This window comes from Periplaneta americana, chromosome 17 (genome assembly GCF_040183065.1).
Source record: "Periplaneta americana isolate PAMFEO1 chromosome 17, P.americana_PAMFEO1_priV1, whole genome shotgun sequence".
In the NCBI taxonomy this organism is placed as follows: Eukaryota; Metazoa; Arthropoda; class Insecta; order Blattodea; family Blattidae; genus Periplaneta; species Periplaneta americana.
In genome coordinates this window covers 132403306-132423060 of record NC_091133.1, presented here as the reverse complement: position 1 = coordinate 132423060, position 19755 = coordinate 132403306, and the positions used below count along the sequence as shown (strand labels likewise).

At 35.0% G+C, this 19755-nt stretch overlaps 1 protein-coding gene across 4 annotated transcripts in view; it reads left to right on the top strand.

Moving 5' to 3' along the window:
- Ddr (discoidin domain-containing receptor 2) overlaps positions 1-19755 on the top strand; it is a 1446713-nt gene that overhangs the window by 156132 nt on the left and 1270826 nt on the right. For all 4 annotated transcript variants that reach the window (XM_069815692.1, XM_069815694.1, XM_069815693.1 and 1 more), the window contains exon 2: positions 16419-16499. The gene's annotated coding sequence lies outside the window, so the exon portion shown is untranslated. The remainder of the gene's footprint in view (positions 1-16418; positions 16500-19755) is intronic.

Below are 19755 nucleotides of genomic sequence, written 5' to 3'. Positions count from 1 at the left end.
ATCTATCTTGAAATAGGTTTAGATATATCGGTTTTAGTGCAATCCTGCATTGGGTATATATATTTTTTTTTCAAATCTGGGTCCCCAAATATTTTTTTTTCAAAATATTTATATTTTGTTGAGTTGCTACAGCTATGAGCTCTCTACATACAAAAAATAAATATTTTACACCAAAAAGGAAAAAAGTTAAAAAAAAAATACCATCCTCTCCCTTTAACTGGTGCAATGTAAACACTTGAGTCTTGAATAAACTGAAGGCATTGCAACAATCAAATCCCCGACTGGGGCAGACCATTATTTAAGTGAAAGGATGGCTATCGTCAACTCGTCGTTCGTATCATTTCCATCCTTATCGCATTGCCAGCGGTCAGTGTTTCGAATTAGACTACACGTCCCGTATTTTCCTCAGGGAACAAGTGAGGGGGTGGGGGTTAAATTCGAATGGGGGACGCGAGAGAGGGTGTTGGCTTATGACAGACAATTGAGATTTGAAACCATAGGGGCGGTTTCCACCAGAGAGACCAAATGGAATTCTGAGGTCTTGGTGCTACGTGCATATCAATTCCTTCGTGGATTCCGAAGTGCGGTTTCGGGAGTTTGGAAGGCCGCCGCTGATGGAAACATTGCCTGGCCCGCTTCTCCGAGACGTAATGGCACAAGTGGGATTCGCCGCCTCGTTCGGACGGATACACGGCTACGGCTGCATGTATGCATGTAACAAAGATCGACGTCATTTGAAGTGAATTCCCGTTACGATGTGCTTCTTAGGAAAGTATTGTGCGTCTTGAATAATAGAATCGACACTTCAATCCGCCTCAATTTCAGTAACACAAGTGGGATTGCAATTTCACCCTATTACTACAGACAGAATCACATAAAACGCTGCAATTTAACGGGTGAATTGTTTCAATTATTCTGGGCGTGAAGTTCCATACACAGATGAACATCGTCGACATCACTTTTCCATGAATTATTTCATCTTTGGCCTTTCATTCTATAATAGTACAGGGACATCATTTTATTTTTACTTCAATTTTTATTGTACCTGAGTTTTTGAATGTATTTCACTCCCACCCCTTCTACTAAGGAAGTTGCAACTCCACACAGAACCAAGACCGCAGATAGTAAGCAGTACTGAGTTACTGAATATAGTACGTTCCAGAAATATGTTCGTGTTTTCCAGTGACGAAAGAGCTTTCAATATTGAATCATATTTTCGCACAGGTACTGTCCGTTTGCCTACGTCGCATCCCGATTTCCCCCACCTGCTTCTGCTCGCCCCTCCGTAATAGCTGGGCTGTCTTAGCTCTTTTCTGAAAACATTAATTTCTCTTAGGAATTGGAAGTTTACGTAATATTATATAGCTGTTTAATTTAACTTAAATAAAAGAACCTCGTTAAGTAATTCACTGTCACGTGATTTCCTCCCTTTCTACAATCCTGCGGCATAACCACTTGGACGGACAGTAGATAGCATGTCTGAGTAATTTCACATTTTCGGGTCGGGCAGAAGTGAAGATTGAATTTACAGTACGTAGAGTAGGTACAGAATTATTTCAACATGAATTACTAGTACGAAGGACGAAACTGGCAATTGGAATTAGATGCAATAGTCTATAGTGCGATAATATGCACAAAAGAACTGAAGTTTGTATCGAAATGAACGGCCACCATTTTCAAAATTCTGTTTTAATATTCACATTATGATTATTTTTCAATTTAACTTCTTTCTCTATATTGTACGCTAATGTGCTGTAGACAGTATAATGTACACTGCATAATGAATACGTTCGCATGGATAACTCAGTTCGTGAGTAAGACCACAGTACTGTACTTTGATTAAAGAAAAACCTAATGAAAATGATCAAACTCAAAATCGCGATATTTCCTAGTTCACGTAAATGTATTAACTACTTTTCTTCCTTCCTATACCTAGTAGAGTGATTTGTGTTTTACGCCAGTATCATCGAACTCCAGTCTTGGAGGGGGGAGCAAGTGGTGTTTCCGGTTCTCTAAAGGTATAGACAGGTTAATATTAAAAATGTTAGTAAAAATAAAATGATGTCCCTGTACATTATGCAACGAGCCTATAATGGTAGTAATTAAGACACGAGGATGTTTATGAAACGAACGCAAGCGAGTTTCATAATTTTCATACGAGCGTCTTAATTATCATTATAGGCAAGTTTTTTTGCTCGACCACATTTCTAACTTGAAATTATTCATAATTACTCATGTTATTATTATGTGAGTGAGTGGAATAGCCTACCTCATGAATTGTGAGATGTGCGCAGACGCGAAAGTATTGATTTTTTTCCGGGAAACGAATGTCGACGACCTTGATATAACCTAGAGAGTAAGATAAACATTAATCTTGATATAACCTTGAAATTGAATTCGACATTGAAAAACGAGATGACAAATTGAATTTATTTCAATATGTTTTACAATTAACGCTAATTATTATAGTAACAGAACATAACCTTCTGCGACAGTATTGGATTTCCAGCCTCCGTGACCTTTCGATAGTTGTCTTTCGATTGCATATCCGAGAATAATCGAAAACCTGAACTTTAATGAATAGGTGTACTTTAATGAGGTGCATTAAAGGACTGCTACCAGGTGTATAATTACTACATTTCGGCATGGTCGAGCATAAAAATAATTTCCTAATATCGCTGTATTAAGTGTGGTCGTGCAACATACACAGATTACTTTGGATGTAGGTTTTAACACATTTGTACTCTTTTGGGATCATCTCTTTTTGGCTCGTTGTCTTTCCAGTCTGATTTTTGTTAAAAACGTTTTATTGAAAAGAAAAAGAATAATTCTTGTTATTAGTTATTAGTCTTCCCTGATATAACAATTTCTTTCCACCCATCTCAGAAACTTATGACTGTAGTCTCAATGTTTTCCCTTTGTTTTTTTTTTTTTAATAATATTATAGCCACAAAATTATAAACATTTAATTGCGATATCCTTCCTCTACCTTTTGCCCAAAGTTCTCAAATTACGACAAAAATCTATTTATTTATTTATTTTTGTGCCTGTTACCAGTGGCAATTAGTGGGGTACCGTACCGCTGACTGAGGTTTTGGCTTATAGACCTACATCTATTATCAGGCAGTACATCTCATATGTAAGTCGGATATCGAACTCCGGTTTCTTTTCGCCCAAGCCAAAAGACAGCACCAACTCTTCGACGTACTTTATGCAACACACTTAAGTTAAATCGGATGTTGAACTGTGGTTCCTTACTACGTAAGCTATGCCTGTGTCTAACATAAACATAAGCTTCGTTTTATTTCATGATGGAAGTAGGCCTAATTCTTGACATAGTCGAAGCCGTGTAGGATTTAAAAGTACGCCATCAGGAAGCACCATTTTAACGCGAACAATGGTAATGGAGTAACGGGCGCGGAGAGAGGTGGGCTAATAAAGGAAGGCTTTGTTAAACCAAAGTGGCTAATTCAGCAGGAGGACTGATTGAAGTTGACCCATAACAAAACATGCGACAGTGGAGGCCAGAAATGAACATCAGAACACGAGAAGTGGCTGACGCATTGCCTGCAGTCGGACTGATGCAATTGTGAGAGTGAGATGATAGGGGGCTAATTAACGACGTCAGGGGAAAAATTAGCACTGACCGCGGCGGTAAGGTTGGCACATTTCCTCTTTGTTTAACACATGCTCATCAGTTGGGCGGTTTGCAGGCCAAATAACCACCTTGCTGTTAATTAACAGACTAACAACGATACCATTAATCATCGAATCGAAACGATCGGCTTCACGGATTTGTTGGTCGATAGACTAGCGATCTATCAGACAGGTTTACCATAGCAAGGACTTCTGAATCATTGCCCGATCGACCCACTGAACAACACGATTCACTCCTTCTCCATTCACGTAGTATTACAAGCATGTTTACCTGTATGTCAAACATGCCATATTTCTCTGTGTGTAGGAACTCAACAAGTAACAAGACTAGCCAATTTTAAGGACCATATTCATAAACGAGACTTTGGATGAAGACTTCCCAAAGCCGACTTTCGTAGTAAAGTTTAACTTTGTTAAAAGTCCTATTCATAGACAATACTTCTGAGGCTTTGACTTTGGTAAGTCGAGATTTGACGATCTTGTTCTAATGTTGACAATCACAATCACTGCCTCCTAAACGAATTAAATTAATAGATAGTTGAAATAGAGTAGGCATTGCCACAATCAAAGCCACCTTGTGAGTCACAATTCAATGAAATAATTGAACATCGGTACATGTTAAACAATTGTTAACCGTTCTTGCAGCTTTACATAAGAATAATTATTCGAGGGCTTATTGTGAAACTAACGTAAGTACAAAAATTGACGTTTTTAGGTCTTTACACCAATCGATAATAATTTGTTCTTCTACCTGGTCACAAAAAATCGTAACTCAGTTCGAACAGTCTTTTATATAATACAATTCGCAACTACAAAACATGATGGTAGAGTTCATCTGAAATAATATTGCCTGTTAACAATTTTGTTGTGAATAAAACATCGATTGTAGTTACGTTAGTTTCATATTAAGCCCTGGAATTATTTCATTATAATATAATTTTATTCTGAAGATATGGAAGATAAGAAGATACCACCAATGACAGACTATGAAAGAGACATAATTATTATCCTGCTGACAGTTGACAGAGATATTTCCTGCATGTCTATAGAACCTACTTAAAAATTAATTGAAATCAATATTCAGAAAACATTATTATGACGACCGCAAGGATTATACTCGTAAATTAACTGCATATCCAACTGTATAACTTAGATCCTTTATAGAATTAAATAGTCAAAATCAGTATTAAACTATCAATCCTTACTTGTAACGTAAAATCGCGATGAAATGAGTTGTATTTTTGGTTGAACAGATAATCCTTTATGATTATTATTTGATTATTTAATTATTATTATTATAGCCTGACAAATATTACATATTTAACACGAGTAAGTCCACTAGTTCAACAATTAATTATATTCAAGTGTTAAAAGTGGTGTACACAAGATTCAAAATGTATTATTCGTCAATAAATGTTGAAACATGACGATGATATCTAGCACGGTCTGTTTATCAAATCTGTACCTTGATTTGAATTTATTATCTACTGTATGTATATTAATACGCTAAGTAACATGATCTGCTTTAAGGCCGTGTCTCAAAGCTACATTTTCAGCTGAAGTGAACTAGATTGTTGACTAAATAGCCGGATGTGACATCAGAAGTTACGATCCAAAGTTACGTAGTGAATAGCAATCAAGTCCGTAGTAGCTAGTAAACGAAAATGCTTGCTTGATTGTTGACTTGTTCACTAAACAAACATGGATACCTCATCAGCAATTGGGGTTATGATATCTAAAAATACTTTGGAAGTGAAATAATGAAAAATATAATGTAGATAAAACGTTAACTTTAAATATTGGAATTGTTAATACTTTCTTTGCGATGTTTTAAATATCGTTGTAATATATTAGATCCTTATCCTTTCCACAGGACTCGTAATGAAGCAGCATTAGGACACTGCCCTCTTAATTCAGTGCTATCATCAGTGATATGGTTTTTTTTAGAAAAATAGTCTGTGAAGAAGGCCATGATTCAAGCATACATTTCCAAAGCTTCCTAGTGTATACTTTACAAGTCACCTAGTTGTTAGTCACTAGTGTATAGTATGGACTTGAGCTTTGAGACACGGCCTAATAATCTCCTGGATGTCCTCAGTATTTTCGGCAAATTCAACCATTTTCCAAATATCAGCCATTTTCCTTATGTCTACGAACGAATGTTAAAGTCAGAGTCTAGATTTTCGGCGACTTCGAAGTAAAGTCACGATTGAAGTTTACTTTCGTCGAAATGTCGACTGTGAATAGGAAAATGGCGACTTTGTACTTTCCAAAGTCAACTTTAGTCCAAAGTCTCGTCTATGAATACGACCCTTAGATAAGTCCGTTGTCTTTGAAACCAGATGTCTTTCTTTGCGAAGTTTCTCTCTCTGGTTCACAAAGAGTATTAATATTAAGACTGTGTTAACTCCTGCGATGGATCCTCTAGAAGTCTAGATGACCAGCTTCTCACCCAGGCGTCCCAGGTTCGCAGGCGGACAAGGTCGCAGTTGAAGTTCTTCTCGAGGTCTAGATTATTTTCAAACAAGCTGTAATTTCTTTAGACCTCACTGTAGAAAAAAATATTCCGCACAAAAGTCGCCCGATTTGTTGAGGAGAACCAGAAAATAGACTAAAAGGGGAAAATTATGTAACTTATATTTAATTGCAAATATCAGAATTACCCCTCATGCCCCGTTCGTTCGTTCCTTCGTTCGTTCGTTCGTTCGTTCCTTCGTTTGTTCCTTTGTTCATTCATTCGTTCATTCGTTCGTTCATTCATTCATTCATTCATTCATTCATTCATTCATTCATTCATTCATTCATTCATTCATTCATTTTATTCCATAGATCTTACATGAGCAATGAAGCTTTAAGATGTGGAACAAGTAAAAATTTTACAATATTACAATTACAATTTTACAAATTTTTACAGTTTTACAATTTAGTAATTTTCTACAATTTTTACAATTTTGTGTAATTTTTTTTACAATATTTTGGCGAGATGTAGTGAGATGAGGTGAGGTCCAAGGATTCGCCAAAAGATTACCGGGCATTTGCCTTTTGGTTGGGGAAAACCTCGGAAAAACCCAATCAGATAATCAAATCAAAGGGGGGTAATCAAATCAAAGGGGTTGATGCCGAGGACTCGCCATAGACCATCCGGCTTCAGTCCCACGGCTGAGGCAAACCTCGGAAGAAACAATTCAATCAGCCCAAAGGGGGATCCAACTGAAGCCCGAACGCAGCTCCGGATCAGCAGCCCAGCGAGTCTGCCGACTGAGCTACATCGATGGCTCTACTAAAAATATACAATACATAGCCAATCAGATCATTAAATTTACAAACGCAAACGATCATTCACCAGTTGAGCTATATGTATAATACAAAACAAGTAAGTTAATTAAATTTATGCTCGACCATGCCGAAATGTAGTAATTATACACATGGTAGCAGACCTTTAATGCATGTCATTAAAGTACATCTACTCATTAAAGGTCAGGTCTTTCAGCCAATGACGACTCAGGTTACAACTGTTCAGTCAATGACAGGTCAGCTTTCTACCGTTATAAAACCGCAAGTATCGATTATTCTCGGATATGCAATCGAAAGAGAATTAGCGAAAAGTCACGGAGGCTGGAAATCCAATACTGTCGCAGAAGGTTATGTTCTGTTATTATAATAATTAGCGTTAATTGTAAATAATATTAAAATAAATTCAATTTGTCATCTCGTTTTTCAATGTCTAATTTAATTTCAATGTTATCTCTGTAGGTTCTTATGGCCTAGGAAGATCAATGTGGACATCTGTTCCTCGGAAAAAATCAATGCTTTCGCGTCTGCGCACATCTCACAACATACGGGACATTGCTCCAGGTCAGATACAATAAAATTAATAATATCAAGTTAGAAATATGGTCGAGCATAAAAAGTCGTATGAAACTCGCCTATAATGGTAATTAAGAAGCTCGTATGAAAATTATGAAACGAGCTAGCACTCGTTTCATAAATATCCATCCTCACTTCTTAATTACCTTCATTATAGGTTCGTTGCATAATGTACTATTAAGGCACAAACAATTCAATCAGTTCAGATATACAGAAATTGATAATACATATCATGCAAACTACTTCAAATTACAAACACAAACAATTTATCAATAGAGCTATACAGATTACTATTCAATTTAAAGCATATACAATTCATCGGCCAAAACTATACAAATATATATACAATACAAAGTAAGCAGATTAATTTAATTTACAAGCATACTTTCATTAAGCTATACAAATTGGTGCAATTAATATCAAGTAGATTAATTTCAATTTATAATCATAAAGAATGAGGTCCAGCGGACTGCCGTCTGTGATGTAGTCTAAAAGACCCCTCCCTCCTTTAATGAGGTTTGGAAAAATCAGCATTTAATTTAATTGATCTATTTAAGAGAAAGTATATTGTAACACTTTATGTGGCTATTGGGTACATACATAATACAATGTAATGCAATGCGCGTATGTGCAGGGTGAGTCATAAGTATGTTTGGAAAACGCGTGAGCGTGCTCCTGAATAAAAAAAATTAGAACAATTCCCTATATGAAAATTTGACGGAAATTGCTTATTTATTGGATAAAATAGTAATAGTAACTTTTGTTTTCATAAGTATCTGATCATACATTGTGTTGTTTTTGTTTTGATTTTGTACCAGTGTTTGTTTACAAACAACACAGTGACAAGACGTAGTACATTGTTTTTGTTTTGATTGACGCGATGGAACAGTTCCTTGGCCACCCATGTCACCTGACCTCACCCCATAAGATTTTTACCTTTGGGATCACTTGAAGGCTGTCATCTATTTAACACCAGTGAATGATACAGAGGAGCTATTGCTACGTGTTGAAAATGCATGCCAATTGATCCGTGATGACAACGTGGTATTTCAGCGAACTCGCCAGTCGTGTGTACGTCGTGGTCAGGCATGTGTAAACAATGGATAGGGACACATTGAGTAACTTTTGTAAACGTTAAATGACAAGTTTCCAAACATGTACTTGTGACACAACAAAAAAGAACGAAAAGAAAGTATGACCATTTCTCCAATAAATAAGAATTTTCTCTCTTCACTCAAATTCGTTTGGGAATTATTCCAATTTAACTTGTTGACTACATATATATATATATATATATATATATATATATATATATATAATTTAATATTATTTTAATGTACCGAAATACATATGATATTTCCATGCAGATATTCTGCGTCATCACACGATGAAAGAGTAATGGAACGGAGAAAAATTCTCTCCGACGCCGGGATTTGATATGCGCAAATCACTCCGTGATTTAAGACGGCGCTTATTCCGTCGGATTCTGGCCAACTAGTCACTCATAACGAGTGCACCTCAGCACATGTGTGGACTTCGGTCCTACGTTCATAGACATCTATGACGTAGTGCAGAGGGCGGCCACTAGAGGGAACCCAAGAGTTGGAACTTAAACTGAGACGATTCTGTCCGACACCGGGATGGGTATCCGGTGTGGCTTAGTGGATAAAGCATCAGCACGTAGAGCTGAAAACCCGGGTTCAAATCCCGGTGCCAGAGAGAATTTTTCTCTGTTTCATTACTCTTTCATCGTTTGTTTACTACAGATTGTTGCTCAATTGAGATTGTAGCATTGTTCGTTATGAATCGTTTGACATCACTACGAACTTTCTATAGCTTCGATTTCTCTAGTTACACTGTCTCGGTTGCCGCGCGACTCAGAAATTCGTAAAACTTCCTCCGTCTCGCGTATCACAAGATGACGTCATCCGCTCCAACTCGATACATTGAATAATTGTATACATTGATCCTTCGTCTATCGATGCAGTTTGCTTAATTGAAATTTGTTGTCTTCTTCTTCTTCTTCCTCGTGTTTTAGGATAAATCCTGTATTTTCCAACTTTGCTGTCTTAATCCGATGTTGGTGCCCAACTTTCCTTCCAGCGTTTAGGGGGTCGTCCCAAAGGTCTTGGGGTGTCCAACTTTCCTTTCATTGCGATTTTCGGGAGTCGGTCTTCCGTCAACCTTAACACATTGTCCCTCCACCCTTTTCTTCTAGTCTTGATCCATTTTGTCACGTCCTGCACTCCACATGTTTCCCTAATCTCATCATTCGTCTGCCTGTCGTATAACGTAACGCCAGCTATACTTCGTAATGTCCTCATTTCTGTTGTTGTTTTTGCAGTTTTTTTGTTTCTGCTCGAGTTTTCGTTGTATATGTTAATACTGGCCTTATACACATTTTATATATTCTGATCTTGCTTTCTATGTTCATGTATTTATTTTTCCAAATTACATCTCTTAGATATCCTGATATTATGTTTGCTTTAGTATTCTGTTCTTTTACTTCTTCCTCCAAATTTGTTGTGTGGTTTATAAATTATTGGTGCTGCAAACTGGCCTGAAAATCTGTCTGTCGACTTTCTGAGGTGGCACCTTATTGCTGGTATTCACGGCCGATTGGCGACAGGGAATGAAGTGCTGACACCATTAATGTCAGCCTGAGCAGGGTCCAGCATAGCACTGACCATACTGCAATAGTGATATTTATGCTTGTTTAAGACCCTGGAATTGTACTCACCGTGCTCTCCTGCTTAACAGCGCCTCTTGTTTTGCAGCGGACATAATTTAGAATCAAATCCTGATTAAGTCCAGTATCACATTCAAAGTTAGGAAAACACGGCTAATTAAATATGAGGCCGGGATTATGCGTTTCTAGGGACTGCAGAGAACGGATACCGCAGTATGTGGGAAATTACAAGCATTATTCAGAAGAGTGTCGTAGCCATAAAGGGCAGGCATTGTGTGAGAATGTGCTATTGTATCAGTGCTACAAACTGTATTAAGTTTTAAATCCACTTCGCATAAGTGACTTTTATGTATAAATCTCTCGCTAGAACGAAATCCTCAGGTAATCGTAAACCCATTTACTGTTTAGATAATGTAATATTTAGGAAAACTATAGTTGAAGTAGGAATAATTTCAAGAATTCTCATCAAAATTTAACTCTGTTTGCGTTCTGCATTGTTCTCTATTGTTTAATTATAATGTTACTTTAACTATGGTTGAAGTTTGCTACCACTTAGCACTTTATCCATTTGTTACATTTCGAATATTTAGGTCCTAAAAAATATATATATATATCCATGGAACTGAAATTGGTCCAAGGATCAATGAAATGCTATCTAAGTACCTGTAGTATATCACTTTAAGTAGTAGAGTATTACTTATTTTTAAACTTTTCGCACTTATGCATTTTTCACTCCCATTTGTTCCCCCCCCCCCCCGTGGTATTTTAAACCCTAGAACAGACTTGTCCATTTAGTGAGTTGTGATGCAAACGTGAGTTGCGAGCATTGTTCACTGTAAGACAATGTTTCCGCCCTCAACCCCTTCCACTACCCCCTCCTTGACATAGTAGTGGGACTTGTACCTTCGCAATATCTGTATGGAAGTCGTGTTATTATTTTTTCTAACATAGTTTCTGTTTACCGGAAGTCTACCGTAAATTAAAATTTATTTATGTCTATAACAGAGCAAAGCCCCAATTGCAATAGACATAAAATTGATAAAAATGCAAGCTGCAAGTGTAAATACAAATGAAAATGAAAAAAAAAACAAATACATATTACGTAAATAAAAGACAAAGCTATAAATATAAATGAAAAAAAGAAGTGAAAAATAGATAAATATAGGTATCATAATCAAAAGATGTAAAATGTAGCTCTAAAATAAGGCAAATTACAGAGTAACAAATAGATAGAAATACTATTTAAGATCAAATACCTTCAGTATATTAATAAGAAAATGTTTATATTTCATGTAAGAAATGCTGAAATCTAGAACCCGTGTTTTACATATTTCTTTGAATTTTGAACACATTTTTAACACTGGTGAATATTTATGTGCTGAAGTGTTTGGTTTTTTTTTTTTACAATATAAAAATTGACTATTTCTTAAATGTGATGTTCTAGCGTTAAGCTGGATTTGTGATAATATTTCGCTATTATCCAGTAGACCGTTGAAGATTTTATACAATTAAAGTTTCTTAGCAAGTAATCTATTACTGGTAAGAGATACTAAACTAAATTCAGCAAGTAGATTGTTGTACGAAATTTTGTTGCGGAAGCCCGAATAATGATATTTTTTTTTTAAATAAAGATATTTTGAGAATCGTTTTTCAATTTTTTTTTTCGATTTGATTACAATGTGATTTACAAGTGGGTGACCAAATTACTGAGACATATTCCAATTCAGCGCGAACATGACAATTGAAAAGGAGTGTCAAAGTCGAAATGTTTTGTAAATTTTTTTGAGTTTCTAATAATAAATCCCGGATTTTTCAAGCATTATTTGTTATATTAAATATGTGATTATGAAAAGTCAAATTATGATTAATAGTTACACCGAGATCTTTTACACAATATATTTGTTACAATGATTCATCATTCATTAAATGCGACAGGCTCATGTCAGTAGATTTACTGGCATGTAAAAGAACTCCTGCGGGACAAAATTCCGCCACATCCTGCGACGCTATATAACCCCTGCAGTTGCAAGCGTCGTTAAATAAAACATAACATTTTAACATTTTCATCATTCATTGTACAGGGACATCAATTTATTTTTACTTCAATTTTTATTGTACCTGAGTTTTTGAATGTACTTCACTCCCACCCCTGCTACTAATGAAGTTCCCCTCTACACACAGATCCAAGACTGCATATAGTAAACAGCACTGAGTGAGTATAGTACGTTCCAGGAATATGTTCGCGTTTTCCAGTGACGAAAGAGCTTTCAATATTGAATCATATTTTCGCACAGGTGCTGTCCGTTTGCCTACGTCGCATCCCTATTTCCCCCACCTGCTTCTGCTCGCCCCTCTGCAAAAGCTGGGCTGTCTTAGCTCTTTTCTGAAAACATTAATTTCTGTTAGGAATTGGACGTTTACGTAATATTATACAACTGTTTAAAATAACTTAAATAAAAGGGCCTCGTTAAGTAATTCACTGTCACGTGATTTCCCCCCTTTCTACGATCCTGCGACATAACCACTTGGACGGACAGTAGATAGCATATCTGAGTAATTTTATCTGTGCAGTCGGGCAGAATTGAAGATTGAATTTACAGTACGTAAGGTACTCTTTTATAGAGTAGGTACAGAATTATTTCAACATGAGTTACTAGTATGAAGGACGAAACTGGCAATTGGAATTAGATGCAATAATCTATAGTGCGATAATATGCAGAAAAGAACTGAAGCCTGTATCGAAATGAACGGCCACCATTTTCAAAAATGTTTTTAAATATCCATATTATGATTATTTTTCAATTCAACTTCATTCTCTATATTGTACGCTAATGTGCTGTAGACAGTATACAGTAATATACACTGCATAATGAATACGTTCGAATGGGTAACTCAGTTCGTGAGTAAAAACACTTATTCTTAAAACAGTACTGTATTAAGATTAAACAAAAACGTAATGAAAATTATCGAACTCAAAATCGCGGTATTTCCTAGTTTACGTAAATGGACGAAATACTTTTCTTCCCTCCTATACCTAGTAAAGTGATTTGTTTGTGTGTTACGCAAGTTTTATCGAACTACAGTCGTGGAAGGGGGAGCAATCTGTGTTTCCGGTTCTCTAAAGGTATAGCCAGGTTAATATTAAAAATGTTAGTAAAAATAAAATGATGTCCCTGTATAATTACCTCTTAAATAAAATGATCGAATACTGAACTCGATAAAAAAAATCAGAATCGTTTTGCCGATAAATCGATCGTCTAGTTCAAAAGTGCGACAACTCAAAAAAACAAGTTTTAAGATATTTTCAGTTGAAAGTTTCGAATAAATCGGAACAGAGTTCTGGTTCATAACCACGACAATTAGAAATGAGTCAGTATTCAGGACGAGTTTATCACAATCTTCCAGTTCATTATTAATACATTTCGTAATGTACTAATAGTGAATTAGTAAAGTCCATAGTTATAATTATTTCTAAAGCAGTTTATTTAGTTTATTTTTTTTCTTTTTGGTTGTAAATATGACTTATCTCAATACTGAATCGGAAAGAGCTCCGAAAGGGGCCTTCAGTAGTATAAATAACTAAAAAATGGCAATTTTTGAGTTGTCGCACTTTTGAACTGGACGATCGAAATATTTAACTAGAATTAGAAAGTTATTAATATCAGAACGGTAAGTCATATTAATTTTTAACCGGAACGGTAAAGTCCAACTAAAATTGTAACGTTCCGGTCCGTTTCGCCCAACTACAGCACTGGTTATCACTAGTACCGTGTTTGTCCAATGCCAGTCCTTCTTGACTTGCCGAGATGCGAACATCGTGCCCCTCGCGTGGAAAGCCGGCGTCATTGTCTTGCGTCACGTTGTTGGAAGTCCGTAACCCGTCATAGAGGAACAAATTTGTCCAGGACGCGCATTAGGATCAGTTACAGCTTGCCTCGTTTCGTGTGTTTCGTGCTGCACATCTGCTGGATGTGAGTGCAGGGAGCCACCGTATGCTGATGAACGCACGCCGCTGCGAGGTGTCTTGCATCTGGGATGAGACACGTCACCGTCAACTACTGGTCATGCGGCTCCCAGCTCAGTCCATGAGTGACATAACCATCTTTTCGCGTTTCGTAGTCATCCACACTTTCAGCAGAAATCTTCTGATGTCTCTTGCCGTATTCCTGTACCTCTTCTCCAAACCTCTACTGGACTATTAGTAACCAATTCAAACAAACGTGGGAAGACAACTGAGATGCAGTATTATGGTAATAATGTTATAAGCTGAAATCCCTCCGTTCCTTGTACTATTCTTCCTTAATTCTCTTTTTAAGAATGCACCGAATCAGTAAGCTGAATTAGTTTTCAAACGTAATAGTTACGAAGGACATTTTTATAAATTTACCATGAAGAACAGCATATTTTCCCAACAGCAAGCTAGCTAGCTAGTTAAATAAATAATAATTGAATATATAAAAATAATTAAAAGAAGTAAAGTACTCTAATACATAAAATATTAATTGTCATATTATAATACTATACTGTCTTCAAAATTTATTTTTGTACCATCTCATCATTAAAAATATTCTACTAAATGACAGTAGTGTATTATGAATAACCAGTTTATTACCAATTGTGCCAACTATACAATCTTCATTGAACTCTATGGACTATGTTGATTCAGTTTCAATTTTATTAAAACTTCAATTATCAACATTGTATTGTATTGTATTTATTAACATTCCATGGTATTCATACATGCTTACAGCTAGAATATGGAAAAAGTCAAATAACTTAATACTATTATAAAATCATAATTTATAGTCACAGTCTAGATGAAAAAAAAAATATATATATATATATATATATATATATATATATATATATATAGACGAGATTTACAATATAGTCTACTAGTACAACACAAAGTTTTAGTATCAATTTCATGAAGTGTTATTGAATGTCATGAATTCACCTACAGAATAGAAGGCGTGAGAAATTAGGTATTTCTTTAATTTGGCTCTAAATAATTTTATGTTTTGAGTTTCATTTTTTATATCGATAGGGAAGCTATTCAAACTTTTTACTGCCACATAACACACTCCTTATTGATATCACGATAGACTTGCCGATGGAGTATGAAAGTCATTTTTTTGATGTGTATTTATGCTGTGAACTGTTGAATTAGTTACGAAGTTTTCACGATTACATAAGAGGAAGATTATTAAAGAAAAGATATACTGACGAGCCATGGGCATTATTTGTGGTGTTTTGAAAATAGTCCTTCACGATTCCCTAGATTTGGCACCTACTATTATTCTAATTACTGTTTTTTGTAATAGAAATATATTGTTACTATCTGTGGAATTTCCCCAGAATATTATTCCAAAACTCATTACCGAGTGGAAGTATGCAAAGTATATTGTTTTTAAGGTATTGATATTTACTATCTTTTGCATAGATCTAATAGCAAAACAAACTGAATTTAGTTTGGGGGTAATTTCTTTAATATGATTTTTCCAATTTAACGCATTATCGATTTTTAAGCCAAGAAATTTGGTTGTTGTCGTTTCTAATAGGGATCTATTATTAATTATTGCGCTGGAAATTTGCGACGTTGAATTTGGACAGGATTTAAATTGAATTATGTTAGTTTTGTTACAATTTAATACTAATTTATTGACTGAGAACCAATCACATATTTTGAAGAGAATTTCCTCTGTTGAAGATTGGAATATGTTGGAGTTATTGGCTGTAATTACTATACTTGAGTCATCTGCAAATAATATGGGATGACCTACATCTTTTATTAGGGGGCAAGATCATTTATAAACACTAGAAAAGTAGGGAACCTAATATGGATCCTAATATTAGACTATCTCTGACACGTGACTATCCATAATCCAATACAGCAGAAGCTATAACCTAACCTAAATAATATAAACAAGATAAATGATAGAAAAGTTTTAATTAAGGATGATGAAATAAACATGAATTATTTTAAAAGATAAAATTATTGAAAGTGCAATGTTGACAAACAAAGAAACAAATACTAGGGAGGTGATAAAAATTGTAGGATAAACATCCATGATTGGTTGAAACACGTCGTTCTATACTGTTTTATTGGTCAAAAGTAGTATGACTTAATAAAAGTGTACTAGTCAGTATAAAATATTTGCAGTCAGAACAGTTCTTTGAAGTTTTTTTCTTTAATTTCTTGCAGGTGCGTTAGACCGCTTGTGCGCCCAACACCCCAACTTGATCTGAAGGTCACGAGATAGCGGGACACAGGTGCTAATGAGATGTAAGTAAGTTGATCTTCCATTTATACAACTAGAGTGCTTGTAAACGTACAACTGTTGTAATTCGATCACCTTTTCCATCTAGATCTTATCGCTTGTGTTGAGAAGCAAAGAAATGACATGTTTAATTTATCGTTTAGTCATTTATGCGTATACTACCAAAACTGTCCTTGCCTACAGTGAGGTATGATTAATTCCGGGATAAACTCGTAAATAACGCAGCTTTGAAACAAAATAAATATCTAAATAAAACCTAGGAGTATTTTCAAAAGGGTAGGCCGCGACCTGGAAATGCGATATTGTCATGCAACCCACACGAATGTGTAATACAATTTTATAAATGAAGTTATTATTTCATTTTCTGTTATATAAATATTTTCGGAATAATGCGTGAGTTAATAAATGAAAAAGAGCTAAAATAGAAAAGCTATAGATGAAACAGTCAACCTAAGCGTTTTTTTATTGGGTTATTTTACGACTCTGTATCAACATCTAGGTTATTTAGCGTCTGAATGAAATGAAGGTGATAATGCCGTTGAAATGAATCCTGGGTCCAGCACCGAAAGTTACCCAGCATTTGCTCGTATTAGGTTGAGGGAAAACACCGGAAAAAGCCTCAACCATTTAACTTGCCCCGCCCGGAATTCGAACCCGGACCTCCTGGTTTCGCGGCCAGATGCGCTGACAGTTACTCTACAGGTGTAGATCTTAAGCGCCTTAAAGTGGATAAAGCAATAATCTGTATACTGAAACACTTGAGATTACAATGTGCGGAAGATTATCCAAAAACATGTGCGATCAATTTCTTGACTGGGCGCCTCGGAGATTGTTCTCAACCTGAGAGCCTAGCCGAGTGGATAAAGAAGGACGTAGACTGATATGGAGGAGATTCTAGATTTGAATCACACAAACTTCACTCAACTTATTTTCATGTAATCAAGTTTTTTACTTAAAAAATTACTGTTGCTAAATTTCGCATATGGATTAGCCTACTGCATTTCTCGCACATCCCATCTTGTGAGACATGGAAGAGCAGCAGAATTAAATTTGAAACAATAATGTGGAAAAGGAGAGGCTAGCGAGATTCGAATCCACGTTCTCACGCTTGCTTATTCTACTGTTACTGTGACACATATAAACAAAAAGCAATGGCGCCGTTTTAAAACCATATACGTTTTTTAATTGATTATATAAAACGAAAAGATCAGACAAGATATGCTTGACAGTTCCTAAATGTATTTAGTATTTATTTATTTATTTTGGTGTAGTTAAGGCCATCAGGCCTTCTCTTCCACAACAGCAGGAATACAAATACAATAATAGAAATAAACAGAAAAAACACTTCTTTAAATTTTTATTTAAATTTTTTATTTAAATTTAATTTTTTTATTTAAATTTAAATATACAGAATAAAGAAGAATATAATTACAAAACAAACAAGAGAAATAGAAATAAAATAATACAAGCAATATAAAAAGAAGATACAGTAGTATTAACAAAATTTGAGACCGAATGAGCAGCGCTCGTGCTCGGTCGCAGTTCAGATATAATATTAAAATAAAATAATAATAATAATAATAATAATAATAATAATAAATAAGTAAAATAAAATAGGAACTAAAATATAATTACAGCGGCAATGGAATTATATAATATAATATTAACACTAGAGAAGAATAATATCGCACGTGAAAAGTAGGACTAATATATATTTCAAAATTATAGAATACAAATATAATATAGGTTGATTAATTCATACACATAGGCTATAAATTTATTTAATCAAATTGAAGATATTAACACGTTTCTAAAACAAAGTAAAGCCACACAAAAATATACACAGGTTGCAGTCACAGAAACTTTAAATGAGCGATTAAGTATCATAATTAATTCTATCCTAACTAATTGACTAACATAAACAAGAAACGTGCAATTTTAATCTAGATTAAAAAAGAAAAAAACAACATAAATCAATACTTCTAGTAATACCTAAAAAGCATTAACGAAGACAAATTTTTCCAATTTAATTTTGAATTGTGATAAAGTCCGGCAGTCCCTGACGTCATTAGGTAACGAATTCCAGAGGCGAACTATTTTTCTACAGTATAGAAAGATGAGTATAAAGACTTTCTATGATGAGGGATAGAAAGAAGTGCTTGATGTCGGTTTCGAAGAGTTGTAAGAAATTGAAAGCGCGATAACAGATAATTCGGAGTAGAAGTATGCATGATTCTACAATGCACTACAACTGTAGCATATAGGCCTAATCACAGTAGCAACTTCGGTCCAAGGGATGCTCCTTATTTCAAAAAATTTATTAAAAATTGCTGTAACAGAGAAAATTTAAAGTTCAATTATTGTGATATGTGTTTTTTTCTTTTATTACTTTTTACTCTGTTAGTCAATAAAATGTCCTAACATTAATTTATGTGGAATGCCCCTTGAACACGAGTATCTAACTTACTCTTTCTGGGGGTGCTAGAGAGTGCTTATATTTAAAAAAATCAGTATGTATCTTTGTTCTGGCAATAAAGTATTATTATTATTATTATTATTATTATTATTATTATTATTATTATTATTATTATTATAACATTATCAAAAATTGGGAAGACGAATTTCTCACATATTTTATGATTGACAACTTCCCACTTAACCTATTACTTTACGCAGATGATCAGATAGTCTTAGCAAATTCTGAAGACAACTTACAAAGAGCAATACACACACTATACAAGATAGCAAAAAATGATAATTTGGAAATCTCTATAAATAAAACCAGAAGCATGGCCTTCCAAGGAAAGAATCATGTAAGATCCAAAATTGCAATCAATAATAATTATATAGAACAAGTCAACACATTCAACTATCTTGGCTGCAATCTTTCTTATATAAACTCCAGGGACGTAGATATTAAACTTGCCAATTTTCAGCAACTGTTAAGGACAATCAAATCAACTCTCTTAAAGAAAGTTCGACCAGAAACAATTTTGAAATTCTATAAAGTTATGGCAGTCCCGGCATTATTATACGGATCAGAGACATGGTCATTAACGAAAGGACAACTTCGAAGAATAGAAGCTGCTGAAATGCGATTGCTAAGACCTCTTGCAGGATATACTCTTTACTACCATAAAAGGAACGCTGACATCCGAGCAGAATTGAATATCACCGCCATTACGGATACTATAGAATCTTACCGCAACAACTGGTATGAACATGTATTAAGAATGCCCTACAATAGGTTACCCAAGAGAC